This window comes from Alosa pseudoharengus, unplaced genomic scaffold, assembly GCF_046254945.1.
Source record: "Alosa pseudoharengus isolate Yale_2024_CS ecotype anadromous, Long Island Sound unplaced genomic scaffold, YU_APseudo_1.1 YU_APseudo_1.1_scf_7, whole genome shotgun sequence".
Classification (NCBI taxonomy): Eukaryota; Metazoa; Chordata; class Actinopteri; order Clupeiformes; family Clupeidae; genus Alosa; species Alosa pseudoharengus.
This window is the reverse complement of record NW_027468859.1, coordinates 36,272,700-36,289,361: the sequence shown is the minus strand read 5'-3', so window position 1 is coordinate 36,289,361 and position 16,662 is coordinate 36,272,700. Positions and strand designations below refer to the sequence as shown.

At 43.3% G+C, this 16,662-nt stretch overlaps 2 long non-coding RNA genes across 2 annotated transcripts; both read right to left on the bottom strand.

Moving 5' to 3' along the window:
• Positions 1 to 920: 920 nt before the first annotated feature.
• LOC143109444 (uncharacterized) lies at positions 921 to 1,433 on the bottom strand. Its single transcript, XR_012983861.1, has 3 exons — positions 1,359 to 1,433; positions 1,195 to 1,276; positions 921 to 1,062 (listed from the first exon to the last, which is right to left on the bottom strand). It is a non-coding gene; the product is annotated as an uncharacterized LOC143109444 (long non-coding RNA).
• Positions 1,434 to 3,826: 2,393 nt separating this feature from the next.
• LOC143110135 (uncharacterized) lies at positions 3,827 to 4,612 on the bottom strand. Its single transcript, XR_012984072.1, has 3 exons — positions 4,154 to 4,612; positions 4,008 to 4,073; positions 3,827 to 3,907 (listed from the first exon to the last, which is right to left on the bottom strand). It is a non-coding gene; the product is annotated as an uncharacterized LOC143110135 (long non-coding RNA).
• Positions 4,613 to 16,662: the final 12,050 nt, after the last annotated feature.

Here is a 16,662-nt window from a genome sequence, read left to right as displayed (position 1 = left end):
AGAGAAAGTGCTGTCGGCAGTCACCACAGGACTGTGTCAGTAGAATGGGCCATATGGACTATTATATTTTGGATGAGGGTGTGTTGGGGCTGGCTCGTGCTGCATGGAACGACATCTTTGCCCTGGAGGATAACCCTGAACCTGGGGTAGACCAGCGGCAGTTCAGGCATACGGCTTACCGTCAGTTTGTCCTGTGGCAGCACGGACGCCTGGGTGTGGGCAACAGGGTTGTGATACCCAGCTGTTGTGTGTGTCGCATCAGGGACAAATTCCCTGACCCAAGGGGCCAGTACACTGGTTTTAGGGTGCAGCGCTTGTTGTAAAGTTTTCAACTAATTGTACATAGTTCTATTCTATTTTTTACATTTTTGCTTTATTGACATACCAGCACAACACACATTGTTTTCAAAGTTTATTTACAAATAAAGATCTGTACATGTTTCACCACAAGAGAAAAGTGCCTCCTAACTTCCTATTTACAGAATTCAAATACTTTGGATCGTAAACATCCATCTGCTCAGTCCTCTAGGTCCTCTGTGTCTCTGTGGCCCAAGTCCCCACGGGACACATGTATGCTTACAAGTTCAGCTGTAGGTGGTGGCTGTTCCGGTGCGAGCAAACCAAGGCGCCTTGGGTCAGCAGGCCTCAAAGTCTGCTTGCGGGGAAGGCCTTTGCCACTTCCCAGCCTCCTTGCCAGAATTGCCCTCTGAAGGTCAGGAATGTAGCTGTACTGCTTCTTTTCCTTCATGGTGTAGACACTCCAGCTCTTTTGACTTCTTGTTGTATGAGCGTCTGTAGCTAGAAAGTAATAAACAGAGCAATGTGTTGAAATCAATATAGCCAAATTTGTTTACAATGTAAGACATTCACAACAGAAACATTACAGTAGAAACATACATTTTTTGACCATCCCAGTTGCGTGCAGGAAGGCGCCGATTGTGCTTGTTGTAGTCAATGGCAGCCAGTAGTGTCCTTGTCTTGTAGACAAATGGTGTGTAGGCGTGCCGCTTTGATGAGTATATGAGGATGTGATTTTGGAAGGACTCCAAATCAGATGTGGTCCTATAAAGGTGGGACAGGAATGGGTGATGAGAATAACACACTAACATGAAATGACTAAACATACCCAAATTAGAGACTACGATGGAATAATGGCAACAACTCGTTCTATGCAATGAATGACTAGATGCTTACCTGAAGTTCAAGAACTTTTTCACCAGGCCCAACCATCGCTTGTCGAGCACAACTCCAGCCAATGCCTTGTGAGCGGCAGAACCTGTAATGATAACCTTACAATTCACATATACACATAGATTTGGACAGGGAGTTCAACTTCTGCATTCATTTACTGAAAATACCTTGTTTGATCCATGGCTTCTCCTGGCTGCCTTCCTCCAGTGGCTCGTGCTGACAGCACCCAGTTGCCCAAGAGTACGTGGTGCAGCACGCCAACCAACATCATCTGCAAAAAAGGAAAATTACATACAGTGCATACAGAGCCAAGCAATCTCTGCCAGCGTAAGGAGGAGACCTGGTCAAAATATATACATTTTCACTTGACATACCTTGAACTGCTCCTCAGTTACAGCATGCTTACTGCAGTACCAAAAGTGATTAACAATGTCCTTGATCCAGGCTTGAATATCTGTTTGATTTTTTACAGTCCCAACCTGGCACACAAGAGTAACACATACATCATCAATATTCAGCGCCAAACTAACCCTTCCAACCTAATATCCCAACCTAATATCAAGTGGACAACATGTGTCTATTACAAATGGTACAAATAGTTTGAATCATACCCGTCGAAGCTTCTTGCTTAGACTTTTAGCTGCATGCCATATATCCAGTTAGTGTTGGATCCCCCATGCTTTGTATTTACCACGCTCTGGATCTGTCACAAGAAAATATATGTTGAACTACATCCCAACCCAAAACACTACATACAATTTGAACCGACTTCAAATAATACAGGAAAAACAACTCACTCAACAATGCACTGATCTGTGGGTGGGCATCAGTGACAACTTCTTTGATGGCAAGCTCTGGAAGGAGAGCTTCCATTGTACGAATAAAGCACTCCTTCTCCATGATGACCGAGTTCCTGTTGGTTTCTCGCTTATCAACAGAGACGATGTGGACAATGTCTCTGGAGTCTTGCTCTATGGTGGTGTATGTGCAAAACTGTGCACAATGACCTGCAACAACAGCACTGATGTCAGCATACATGTGTGCATTTTTAAAAACACAGTTTGCACATGTCAAGCATGTTTGTAACTACACAAATGAATAGCATCAGAAAAAGGGTGGTCCGACCTACTGGTCGGTCAGGACACAATGGCTAGACATTGAGAGATGAACTGCATGGGCTGTGCACAGAATAAGGTCTAATGTGATGCTAATTGAGTAGTTTCAGAACCTCAAACAACTGTTACTAACAAAGTGTGAGATACACACCATTCCTACAAGAGGGTTTACTTCAGACAGCTTCACAAATTAGACATAGTAGGCAGTCAATCCTTATTATGAATCTAAATACAGGCCATAAGACAACATAACATGACGATCAACAAAAGTCACTTGAACTTACCAGGGGAGTCCATTCTGCCATCACCTGTTGAAAACAAACATTACAGGTATTAGAAACTCAGATTCCAGAGTAAATCCTTCCATCATAACCGGTGACAGAATTCTATGTGTAATAGAAGTTGGCCTCACCTAGGACAACAACGCGGTCCTTTTGTCGAAGACTTTCCAAGACTTCTGCCCTGGTTTTGTCCCAGTACTCCTGCACTGGGTCGATGCAGTAGGCATCTTGTATCCTGAAGAAAGTTGACTCTGAGACCATCCCCATCGCCATAAACTTGAACAGCAAGGCTACTTTCCTGTAGTTGTTGCCAGACAGGAGAATGCTGGCAGACAGCATGAAGTCACCACCCTGCATACCAAACCTCAGGGTCGGCTGAGAATTCCACTTCCACAAGGAGTGTCCGAAGGGGCATAACTGATGTAAAGAAAGTAGCACCACATATAAAAATAAAAAATAGACATTTACAAAATCAACACATGCAAATTCACACAAGTACATAACTTTGCTACCAGCAGACTTGTAAGAGTCTTCACACATTTACTGGCTACCATGTCCCCATGTGTGAAATGGGGGTAGGGACTCAAAAGAAGTGTGTGGGGGGTGGGGTGAAGTGTCATCTACTATCTTACCCATTCCAAAATTACTCCAGTCCCCCGAGGTTTCAAAGTCACTTGAAATGGTGGGGAACCCGAGCATGCTACCCCAAGCACTCTGTCAACATAACTGCACTGTTGCTGTGACAGTCTCAAGTGCCTGGCCAGAGTCAGAAGATTCTCATTGAAGGTAATGTTTGCAGTTTTGCCAACCAGGTCATCTTCAGAAGATACTCTGTGTGGATCTGTGGTGGATTCAGAGTCTTGGCCAGGAGGATCCGGTGTGTCGAAGTCATACACTACATCATCCACACTTATATTAGCCAGCTCATTTGTTTCACCCCCAACCATTCTGAAGAAAGAGTAATAATGAGTGGACATTGGTCAAGGTGTTGTGTTTGACAAATGCCTAAGCATATTGATAAATTCACCCAGAAAATAATAAATTCACAATACAAATATACCGTAGGTGAAGAGAAGGGACAAAATCCTCATCTGAGCTGTCTCCATCTTTCAAGCCCATTTCACTTGGATCGGCCCAGAGGTCATCCATCTCAATGCTGTTCAGGAACCACATGAAAATTATTTTAGATAGGAGAAAAGACGCTGACAGAAAATGAAACCACTACTAAACAACACTTACACAGTGTTCCGCAGGTCATTGGCATCTTCTTTGTCTGGAGAGTCTGGGCGGTGTTCTTCAGCAATGCTCAGAGAGTGCATGCTGCAGTCAGGATAAATAAGGCCAAAAAAATAAAATCACTGGTCACCTAAAAAGTTCTACATAGACAATCACAGACTCATAGCAGTGAACTGTAGCCTACCTTGATTCCAAATCTCCTACTTCTCCCCCTGCAGACAGTGGCTGGACACCAGGTTCAGCAACAATGCTGAGGAATCAAACAGCCCATAAGAACTGGTACAAATAAGTAAAATGCACAAATAATAAAGCAATGGATAGAAAACCTACAGATCACGATCCGATTCCTCAGTGATACTGGACACTGGTGGCTCTGGAGGTCGAGGGTGTGCCTTGCTTGGCGTTGATGTGACTTGCCATCGCTTATAACTTCAACAAAGAGAAAGAAATGTTCATATACAAAGTCATAATACAAACAATGACACTTTTTTGGTCGGGGACTCATTTAGATAAAGGAAGAGGGACCATGCATTCCGTGGTTGAAAATAAATCACAGTCAGACAAAAAACGCTTCTAGGATCGTCAGTAAACGCTAGTTTATACATAACGTTACTAGCTTCGTGAGGTTTATGGCTAACAAACACGACTACATTTTGTACTGGTTTCAGATTTATGCAGCTCATTGCAAAACGCGATTCAAACCCAATCTGCGCAAAATAAGGAATTTAGTAAAGTAAATACACAGTCTTGAGATACTTCACATGTGAAGCAAGTTTGCCAAATAGCAAGCGATGCTACCACAACAACAATGTTTAGGCAGCAAGCTAACTAACTTGCTAACTAATAAAACGAACATCCCGCTAGCTACTTAGCTACTCAGCAACAGACCACAATCATACAAAAGTCGAAAAAACGGCAGTACAAACAATTACTAACACAGTGAAAGTATGAACATGCACACAGAGAGAGAGAAACCATTCTAATGTTACTTACAATCGCATCAGCAGAAACGCGAGGTCCGCGTCAGCCTTGCAGCCTTCTTTTTCTTTTAGCTCTCGCCATTCGGAAAAAGCTTGCCCGATGTTCACCCGTGTACGACTCCTCTCTCTGTCCAGAGCCCTTTTCCTCTTTCTTGCCTGCTCCGACATGGGCTTTCACTGTTTTCTCGCTGGTTCCGCCATGATAACTGCACAAATATCGCCACTGCGCTAGCAACGAGCATGCCTTTCACTGGGGGCGTGTAGCAGCTCTCGCCGTAAAGCAAGACCGAATCTCGCGATGCACGAGACTTCTGAGCCTGTGGGTGCGAGCCGAGGGCTCCTGCAATTGCAAGTACGGTATTTCCCCTACAGACCACCAGGGCGGCCGAGAAAACCTTTGTTCGACCTGAAATGACTCATTTAATCATCCAAAACGGTATGGAACACATTAATTAACTGAAAAATGTTGCATAGTATGCCTTTAAGCTCTTCAGGTTCCTGCCTGTCCTCGGGGGGTGGGGCTTTCTGGGATGTGGATAGCTTGGGAGGAAGCTTTTTCAACAGACGATAAGGAATCGCCTTGTGCAGAAAAGTGCAGTTTCTGCTGCTTAAGCTGCTACCTTACTTACCTCGTTTATTGACACCCTGCCTCATCGTGCAGGGTGTCTTATAGTAGTTAAATTTCATTATGGGTGGCTTACATTAATGTAGGAGCCGGCTGAGGCTAGTAAAAGGCGTTTAGCGTAACTGTTCATTCAAGTGTATAAAAGCTTTTTCTAGCGCACGTCAAAGTGCAGTTTCTTCTGCTACCTTACTAACCTCGTTTATTGACACCCTGCCTCATCGTGCAGCATGTCTTATAGCAGTTAGATTTTATTATTTTTTATTATTATATTTTTTATTATTATTTGGGTTGCCAAATAAGCAAAGGCCAACTGTCAACAGCTGTCAGTTGTAGTCATGAACGCCTACGAGAGGCAGGCAAATTTCCAAAATTAAAACAAGAAACAAATTAAGTGGACATCGGAGGAGCTTCCTGAGATGGTGACGTCTTCCTCAAACGAAGAATATCAAGTCTGATGCAGAGCTGGCCATATTTCTAAGACATTTTAGTCTTTTTTTATAACAAATTATTTCTGATTACCATTTGAGTCAAATAGTGTTTCACAGATCTCAATTTTCCAACAATATTGTGTGTCCACAGGGCTACTCTACAGTTATAGCTCGGCTGAGATTTGACCATAGACAGTAAAAGATTTGACTGGACCACTGTCATATTCATAGACCAGTATTTCTCAAAGTGTGGTCCGGGGATCACTGGTGGTCCGCAAGCTATCACAAGTGGTCCGCGAGCAGACGTGGTAAAATATAATATAGATGAGTTGTTTGCAATATAACTTGTATGTAAATCCAAACAGTTCTGCAACACTGTCTATGTAAGATATGCCAGTTTAAATCATACAGTATGAATCCTCTGACACAATAAGCAAAGTGCAAAGACAATAAGCAAGGTGGTTCAGTGAGTAGGCCTATTGTGTAGACTAATTATAGGCTACTGTTGAAGTAGGTCTAATCTTTTTTTTTTTTTTTAGCTAGGGTTAGTTAAGTGGTCCTGAAACTGAAAAAGTTTGAGAAACACTGTCGTAGGCCAAACTATTAATGTTTTACTCCGCCTCGCTATGCGCCCAAACACAACACATTCCCCAGACTCTCCATCTTAGCCATAGCTAACTTGCTAGCGAACTTTTCATATTAGCTTACTTGCTAGCAAACTTTGCATCATCAGTCTAACTAGATGAATAGTTGACATTACATGCTGAACATTTTCGTATGGACATTCTGGGGGATGTTAATTTGTATGAGAGAAGCTTCAACTTCTGGGTATGTAGCATTGTGGCATAAAGCTTAGGTAGTTAGCTTGCTAACTCTGGCAGAAATCTCCAGTGTTCTTGTTCCATGTAGTTTCGTGTTGCAGCCACAGGGTTGCAGCAGAAGCACGTAGACTAGCCTACAGGAAGCGTATGAACTCATTCGGAATATTTTGAAAACGTAACAGCTAGATATTCTGTCTTCTCATTTTGTAGACGAACATGAAGGGAGATTTTATCTTAGTTTTTATTTCATGCAAAACGTCATTTTCGTCAACAATAATGCATCTTAAGATAGTCTTAGTCAGTGTTTCCGGACATTACCGCCGTCTCGTCATCGTCTCGTCTTAGTCATGAAAAAAAAGGTCGTTGACGAACATATTTCCTCTCGTCTCATCTTGGACGTGACAATGTAAAAGGGCACAGCAGGGGTGTTGTAAAGGTCTGACAGTATAACCTTTAAGCATGGCGGCACCAACCTCAGAAGGCGCTGCCTCCTTCCCGGTAGATGAGCTGGTTGTTTCCCGTCCACGTGTTCAACGGGGGAGGTCTGTCTCCAACTGAGGCACTGTTACAGGTCCCGAGGGAGGGACTGTAGTGGTGGTCGAAAAGGCTCAGAGGATGCCCGTACAACATCTCCTCGAAGGCCAGCTCCAGCTAGTAGGCCTTCCATGATGCTGCAAACCCTCCTTTCCCCAGGTTGGAAAGAAGATCACTGAGGGAGGAGGAGATATAACCCATCACATCCTTCAGGACTGCTGGGAGGGAACACTGCCTGGTGTCCATGACTGGGAACTTCTCCAGAAGGCTTTCCAAAGCTGACGTCACGCCGGTCTACCGGTTTGGGTTGCCCGTGACCAGGCAAAACATTTAACAATATGCAGGGAATGTGGTGGGCAGACGAATGACTCCAAGGACAAGGATTATACTCTTACTTTAGTAGTATCTTTTATTAAATAATTTACGTTACAGTCAGGAATAATAGTAAAACATCCATAAGCTAATCACTTCATCTCAGCAGTCCAGCAGTCACAGAATTAACTTAAAACAGTCTCGTCCAATAAAAGTCCAAGCAATCCATACCGCCAGCAGTCATAGCGTTACGCTCCTACTGGCCACTGCACCCAGAACAGAGGAACAGCGAGGTCGCAGGCGATGGACCAACATCCAAACAGCAACAGTGGGCCTAGCAGTAGCAGCGGGCAGGGCAGGCAAGCAGGAGTACCATCCCCCAGCAGAAGCAACAGCACAAAACGATAGCAGTCAGACAGGCAGACAGCAAGCAGAGAGGGCAGGGGTAGCCTCCAACCACCAGTCATTAGGCCGGCCACAGACGGGTAGCCTCCAACCGCCAGTCATTAGGCCGGCCACAGATGAAGTCTGTAACCCGGAAACGTGATGAGCGCTCGACCATCTGGTTCAGCAGCCGGGGACCCTGATCGCGGCCTCTCGTCGGTGGCCTACCGGGCGTAGACAAAATCTCGCACCCAGTCTAGTGATCAACCGGGGGTCCCCGCCGCACCAGCATGAGCCCTAGGCCGTGGCGTTCCTTCGTGTCCTCTGCTATCTTGGCGTCTCGTGTCCCCGGCCCCTGCAGCTGTGTGCATTCCTGGTCTCAGGATAAGTAGTGTTGGTAATTTTCTAGTACCAAAGTTAGCTGGAAACTCAGTCAAGATGAAGGTCAATCAAGAAACAGGTTTATTCTTGTCAACGAGGCGCGTCAAGGGAGAGAGACAGCTTCACCCAAAAGTTCCACCAGTATCTCTAACTACACAGAGGTTGATACTAACTTTATGTTACAAACAAAAGAAGGAGTGACCTCTAGGTCCAACCCAGTTTGAATATGCAATAGAAAGGGAAGATGAGGAGGTGGCCTTCATCAGGTCAGATCACCCTTTGTTCTGTGATGTCTCTCAGAGGCCTATGTTTTCACACCTGGATAGGCTCCTATTGAATTCAAGGATACACAGTCTACAAACTACAGACACAAGGGATACACAATAAAATCACAAATGACCATAAGAAACACACAGTACATACATTTACAGAAGGATTCTGATTCACAACACTTTCAAGACAAGTCTAAATCCTATGCAAGTTATAGCATTAAAAGGAAAGCATGATTACTTCTAACTCAGAGTTCTAATCTCAGGGGCCGTTTATACAAGAACGATTGCAAAGGAAGACGACAAAATATTTTATCATAAGTGCCTTTTCGTTTACACGGTGACCCCGCCATCGGGGCTTGAAGACGCAAAAATCTGAAGACTCTTTCCAGAGTGTAGAGTTTTGAAGACGACCCGGGTTGCGTCTCCGTCTAAACTGTCAAATTATAATGTCTGCGCGTGACGCCGAACCCTATATATTATGTCACACCCATGCACGAGCCTGTAAAAGTAAACAAACATGTCTGACTATATGTCCGATCCCACAGATCTTCAAACTGCTCTAGTAGCTCTTGTATACGTACAAGAGTCGTTTAAACAATTGTACCAAATTAATACGAGTGTTATTGCAGAACAGAGATGTTTGTACAGTTATTTATTGGAAATTTTAGATGCCCCAGTCCGTCGCAGGCGACTGAGGCGGATTTGGACAAGACCTGGCAGAACCAGTCAGTGGTGGGACAATTTCGAGAGGGGAGAAACTGATGACAGCGCTTGGGTGGAAAACTTTCGGATGACCAAAGACGCTCTTATGGCGTTAAGCGAAGAACTCCGACCCTAGATCGAGGGCAATACGACCAACATGAGAACACCTGTCGGTGTCCTGAAAAAGGTAGCTCTGACGCTATATTACCTGTCTGACGAGGGTCGTCTGATGAAAACAGCGAACGCCGAATGCGTTGTCCAGAGCAACGGTGTCGATCGTCATCAGACAGATGTGCGCGGCTATAACCAACCACCTGGGTCCGAAATACATCAAGTTGCCATTTACCATCAATGACACACAACAGCTCGTCGCCGGATTCCTCAGAGATCATGGGATGCCCCAGTGTTTAAGAGCAGTGGATGGCACGCACATCCAAATTAAACAGCCAGCTGTGAATGCCACTGACTTCATAAATAGGAAGGGCAAGTATTCACTGAATGTCCAGGCTGTCTGCGACCACAAACACAGGTGAGCTAAAGATTTCAACTTTTCTCTAGGCCTAGGCCTACAGGTCTCATGATGTTGCTACATATTAAATCAGTGGTTCTATTTTGTTGCAAGCATGTTGCATCATTGAAAGAAAATCGGATCACCCAACAACACGTGCATTTATGCCTTGCCTTGACTAGTCAACAACCAAACAATATATCACCGTAAAAAAAATAACAATCTGTGGCATAACAATCCAACATTAGGCTTGGGTGCGATGACTAAGCGGGCCCCATCACGACCTATGATGGCCCAGGATGAATTACACATTAAGGGTGACTTCAATTGTTTATGCAAAAAGACCTAAGGCACCGAAGTAGTTTAGTAGTTACAGATCACAATTTCAAATAAAAAACACGAATACATAGGATCCATTACATATGAAAACGTTAAAAATAATTGTATTAACAGCCTGCCGGCCAGGGTTATCTAATATTACTGCATTAACATCAACTCGCATGGAATTATGGGAACACTCAATGCGCCTCTTCAACCCTCTGCTGAAACTGCAAGCATATATTGCTTGCTTATAAACTCACACTGCGCAGAAACAAAACTTAATGTAGCCTAACTTATTTAACCGTGCAGAAACCAAATAAAATCATTCATATGCATACAATCCCCAATATGCGTGAATTAGGCCATTAGAAGAAGGCCATCTTACAAGCCTTCCGTTGTGCAAAATCGTCAACGATGTTCCCAATATTTAATGCTCTGGCTCCCTACCTGTTGCATGATGCACCTACTATAGTTACGCCACTGATAACAATTATAAGTATTATTATCAAACACTAAAAACCTAATAAGAACCCACCACAAATTTGATCCAACCAGTGCAGAGGTAGCTGATCACAAAACAAGTACAAGGGTTTATTGGTTACTCAAATAAGTTAGCTGTGTTGGAAGGAAATTGTGTTTCTTTTTTTACTTTTACTTTTGACACACCTCTGATTATTATCCCCTGTGAGGTGTTTGGGCCTGTTGGACCTGCTTTAAGCTGAAAGCAAGTCTCACAGGCCCACACACATCACAAGGGTTAAGTGTAGGATCATGGGAATATCATTGATGAAAGAACAATAAACCAATCAAAAATTAATTGTCTTACAGGTTTCTGGATGTGGTTGTAAAATGGCCTGGAAGTGTGCATGATGCCCGTGTTTTTTCCCATTCCAAGGTGAACACCTACTTGAGGACGGGAAAGATACCACCACTGGAAAAACAGATTGTGGATGATGAAGACCCCATCCCAATCTTCCTGTTAGGTGACCCAGCGTACCCCCTTTTATCCCACCTCATGAAGGAATATTCAGATGGAGGCTCTAACCCATCGGAGCAGTATTTCGGACTCTCTCTATGCAGAGCCCGCATGGTGATCGAGTGTGCCTTTGGTCGACTCAAAGCCAGGTTTGCAGCCCTCAAACGGCCCATGGACATAAATCTCACCGATCTGCCAGATGTCATCTATGCTTGCTTCGTCCTACACAACTACTGTGAGGCATGGAAGAACCCTGTGGATCCTCATCTTGAACAGGAGGCCATACGGCATGATAGGGATCAGCAGCCCCCCATACAAACAAATAACTATCTGACAGACTGCAATGAGGCGAGTGGAAAGAGAGTAAGGAGGATACTCACCAAATACCTTGACCCCTAAAGTGGACTGTGACCAAGATAGCTGCCTACTGACAGTTTTTTTTTTTGTACTGCCCACTGACATTTTTTGTTTTGTTCAGTACATAGGTACTGAACAAAATACTTTTTAAAAATATCATTAAGACCCCGTTTACACGAGCATGTGTATTTTTATAAACGAAGACATTTTCCTACGTTTGAGCCTTTCATTTAGACGCAAACGGAGAATTCGCCCCGTAAAACGGTTATCTCCGGCCAAAGTGTTTTTTTTTTTTAAAACTCCGTTTATGCGTTTGGTTCTAAACTGTGGTAAACGGAGTTTTGGGCAGCCAACGTCACAGTATGCGACAGAAGTACACCAAATGTGCGACCAATGTTTACATTTACATGTTCTCACGTGCAACTTTTCAGGGTTCTGATTGGTTAATGTGAGCTTGAGCTTATCGTTAGACTGCCACTGTGGTTTGGTGTGCTCATGACAGCATGTATGTACACGGGTTCGTGTAAGCACATTTTAAAAATAAACGGTCTCGTGTACATGCAGTTTTATTTGCAAACGTAGATGGCCAGAAATTCGTTTAGGAAAATACCCTGCTTCGTGTAAACATAGTCTAAGTGGCACTTTTTAAATACTGAAAAAAATATTAAAGTGGTCCATGTACTTAACCAGTAGAACAAGGTAGGTAACCAGACAAAAGTTTCAGAAAATTTAAAGCAGAATGTTAACAATTATTTTTCTTATCAGTAGTGCAATGCAGGATGAAAAAGGTGTAAATAGGTGTAAACAATTATTTTTGTCATACCAAGAGGCCTATAGGCATAAACAGTGGTACTGCACAGGCACTGAACAAAATACTTTTTTTCTAATTAGCCTTTGGCTAATGGTTGGGTCATTGATGTATTTAGAAGCAGATAGGGTGGCGCTACCAAAGCTTTAAGTTGGTACACTAACTAGTTGCACATGTTTAATTTATATGGAGTTAATGTTCTATATATATAAACCAGCAATAATAATAATAATAATGTAATGTCATACATACAATAGTGGTATTGGCTGTAGTTGCACCGCCTGACATCTGCAAGTAAGAACGTCAAATACCCGGTTAAGAACAAACAAAACATGAATGTTACATGCTTAAACAAACATTAAGTGCTTAAACGTTAAGTATAGCCAAAAAAAAGTGCAAGAAATGTTGTTTATGACCTTGGTCACAAAGACAGTAAATCGTTAGACTGTAGATGCTCCTCTTCATCATCTGAAGGTTGCAATTGTTTGTACAATTGCGGAGGAGGGCCCATCTGCTCAACTCTGGGAATGCTGTGTATGAATGTGCTTGGGCCATGGGTGGCGATGTATATGAATGTGCTTGGGCCATGGGTGGAGATGTATATGAATGTGCTTGGGCCATGGGTGGTGGTGTATATGCATGTGCTGGGGCTGCGTTGTTGTACAGGATAGGTGCGGCAGCATTTGCCCGAGGTTGACACAAGTGTTTTTTTTTTTTTTTAAGTATATTTTTTGGGCTTTTTTGCCTTTATTTGGACAGGACAGTGGAGAGTGACAGGAAACAAATGGGAGAGAGATGGGGTGGGATCGGGAAATGACCGCAGGTCAGATTCGAACCTGGGTCCCCGTGGGCACTCGGACCCGTACATGGTACGGGCGCTGTAGCCTGCTGCGCCACAGCGCCCCCGACACAAGTGTTTTACAAGGAGATCGAAACTGTTGCTTAAAGGTCTCATTCACTGAGAAACCGTTTAATACTTGTTACTTTCAAAATACTATAGCTCACTCCAAGTTGCATATGCATGCTGCACGTGAAAATGATCTTCTACCCCCATTGCCCGCATTAGCCAATGAAAGAAAATACACGGAAAAACAAGCGAATCAGAAAGAGCCCTTCCCAATGACGCAGAGGGAAACTGATGATTCATGGCCTCGCCCACCTTGGCTCGTGACCGCCTACAGGAAGACTGGAAGATTTTGCGGCTAGGGGATTGTCTCTCTGCAGCAATCGTGCCTGTGTTATTTGTGGCAATAACACATCAATGTTGCACGTCTTGCCTTAGAAACAAGAGTTGAGGAAGAAATGGTCCGGATTTATCGTTGGAACACCACCACGGAAGTAGTGCAACATTAGTTCTGTGTTCCAATCATTTCGACCACACTCACTGCCTACAGTTAGAAAGTGGTTTTGCATCGATGTTCTGAAAACCTGGTTCTGTACCGTCATGACGATCGACCACCAGCTCACAGGCTGTAAGTACAAACTTTTCCACCTAACGTCTGTTACAAAATAGCATGTTCATATTCTTCACGTTAGCATGCATGAAAAGGGTACAAGCTAGGCTTAGGCTAGCCGATATTACAGGAAGCTACACCAGGCACATAACTGAATTGTTCTGTTCGCGACGTGTAAAATCAGAGAATGTCTAATAGGAAGGGCTCTGGTAAAATCCAAGAGGAATGGTCTATTTTCCCGAACGTAGCCTACAGGCCACTAACACGCCAGGTGTAGCTACTTCCATTGATTAGGCCTATTGGAAACTAATTGTTGCAGTACATAACGCGAACAGAAAGCTTCAGTTACGTGCCTGGTGTAGCTACACTCATAAGAAACTGACCACACTACCCAGAGATTTAGCTTGTTGAACCTATAATCTTCTAACCTAAATGTTAAACCACAAATAATAATATTAGCAACAATATCTTATGCTCAACTAAGTACGGGTATTGTTCTAGTCTAAACAGGGAAAATCAAAAACACAATACCCGTGCATTATTAGGCTAAGTTGCTATCACTAGAGCTCAGGTATTTACACTTCAGTCTAATTTATGTCTTCTTGCCATTATTACATTGATCTTTGTAGGCCTACAATGATGTTTTGTTTGATTACTTGCTGTTTACTTAGTGTTTTTGTATGTCTTCCAGAGCACATCCTCATGTCAGGCTATCACATTAGAAGCAAAGGTTTGTGATCTAACTTTTATTGTTGTGCTAGTTAATTTCTAGTCTTTTTCTAGTAGGCTAATACAGGTTCTTATGTGCTCGTCAATGTTTGGGAAAGTCAATTCATGGGTTTCTTCAGGTCACTTTCCACAGGTGTGTAAAATCAAGCACCTCGATTATGAATGCAGACTGCATGGTGCTTGATTAATACACCTGTGTAAATGGACCTGATGAAACCCATGAATTGCATAGCAGATAGAATTGATATTACCGAATGTCTTCTTGTGGGTGTGCTACTAGTACATCACTAAAATATTTTTGTTTCCATTGTGCCAGTACAGTTTTGTGTGAGATAGTGAATGTCCTGTGTCCTATTAGTATCTTGTAACTTGAACAGTAATACACATTTATTTACTTTAGGTACCCAAACAGAATACTTCATGAAAAGTATGAGTATTGATACAAGCACTTCGGATACACCATGGGCATGGGGGCCTGCTATCTCTACTGCCATCAAGCCTGTTCATCGAAGGCCAGGTAGAAGACCTCGGGTTGATCAAGAGGAGGAGGATGAAAGCAACATCTCCACAATAACACCTGGGGCCTGTACTACGAAGCGGGGTTTCTGGCTTATCTGGGTAACTTCGAGAGTAACTTGATCACGTGTGGCGTAACTTCCCGATTAACCCGTACTATGAAAGGTGGATAGGTTTTAACCGAGGTATGCTGCCATGGCAATTTACGCTGCATCTCAAGCCTGCTCCGACCAGGTTATGTTCTTGGTTAACCCGAGGTTTCCGTTAACCACACCCTTTATAAGTACCACCCCTCCACTCCCGAGACATGTCGGCGTACCTGGATGATCCATACGACATTGGAGCGCAAATCGTGAGGGACTCTCTTCGCAGGGCGAGGGGTTTTAGAGACCGCCAGAAAATATATATAGCCTACCCGGACGATATTTTCTATGAAGATATAGATTGTCAGCCGAGGGAATTCGTTATCTTTGTCAGATGATCTAGGAAGACGTCTCATAGCAATGCCCGTATACGTGGACATTCATGTATTCAATCGGTGATGCAAGAATACTGTATGTCCTAAAATAAATCGGACATAGGCCTACAGTATGCTGAACATCTGAGCAAGAATAGCCTAAAATAAATCTGACATAGCCTACAGTAGGCCTAATAAATAAAAATCACCATTTTAACAAACTTGTTGAATTGAATGTCATATTACTGTACCCTGCACATAAAGGCTACACATTTCCACAGCACCAGAATCCGACCGAATGCCTCCCTCAACCCCCTCCATAATCGGCCTTCCACTATTATTTGCGATGGCCAACTCCTCTGCTACTGTAAAACACTCTGGTGCCTTACAGTAGTGTTCAAAGACACCTTTTTCTTGTTAGCTGTAAAACAGAGGCCAAGTGAAGGCTATAAGCATAGGCCTACATGTTTTCATAATTAGAAAATATTAATGCAAGCTATGACTATATAAACCACTTTTCTGAATAATGTGTTTGTGTTTCATTTTCACCTGCTGCCATGTGCGTTTGGCAATGGTGTTGCATCTGAAATGTTCACAGGATTAGGCATACACTAAATCAGTCAATGGGGCTACTTAAACATTCAATTATCCTTATTACTGTAATCTATATGCCCACTTCTAAATTGTGTTGCATCTGTAGGCATTTCTATGAGCTCAAAATAAGTAATTTAATTATTTCAACTCATTAAATACATTCCGCAAGCTATTACTCCTCCGTATTTGAAGAAAATGTGGAAATAAAACTTTACTTTTAGGCATTTAGGATCTGCAATACGTTGCCAACAGCCTTGGCAGCATGCTTTGTTCACTGCCGACGTATTTGTCATAATAACTGGCATTCCTCATCCGTAAAATAAGGTGAACGCGTCATCACTGAAAGTGGTGATTTGCGCTGCAACCCGCCCCTTTTATGTGAACGCGCACAAACTCCAATGAGGTTAACCCCGGCTCAACAAATCAACTTCATAATCAGCGTCGTAGTACCGATTAACACCACTAAAGATAACCAGGGTTTGTCAACCCCGGTTTAACAAAGTAACCTTGGGTTACATCTGGGTTGGTTAAGCTCCCTTCGTAGTACAGGCCCCTGTACAGTTGTGTGTGTGGATGTTGTGGATTGTATCAGTCACGAATATGTCTGCTGTGTGCCTGGGTGTAATTCCTACTACAAAAGACGGGAAAAAGACAAAACACGTTCGTTCCATCGGTTCCTG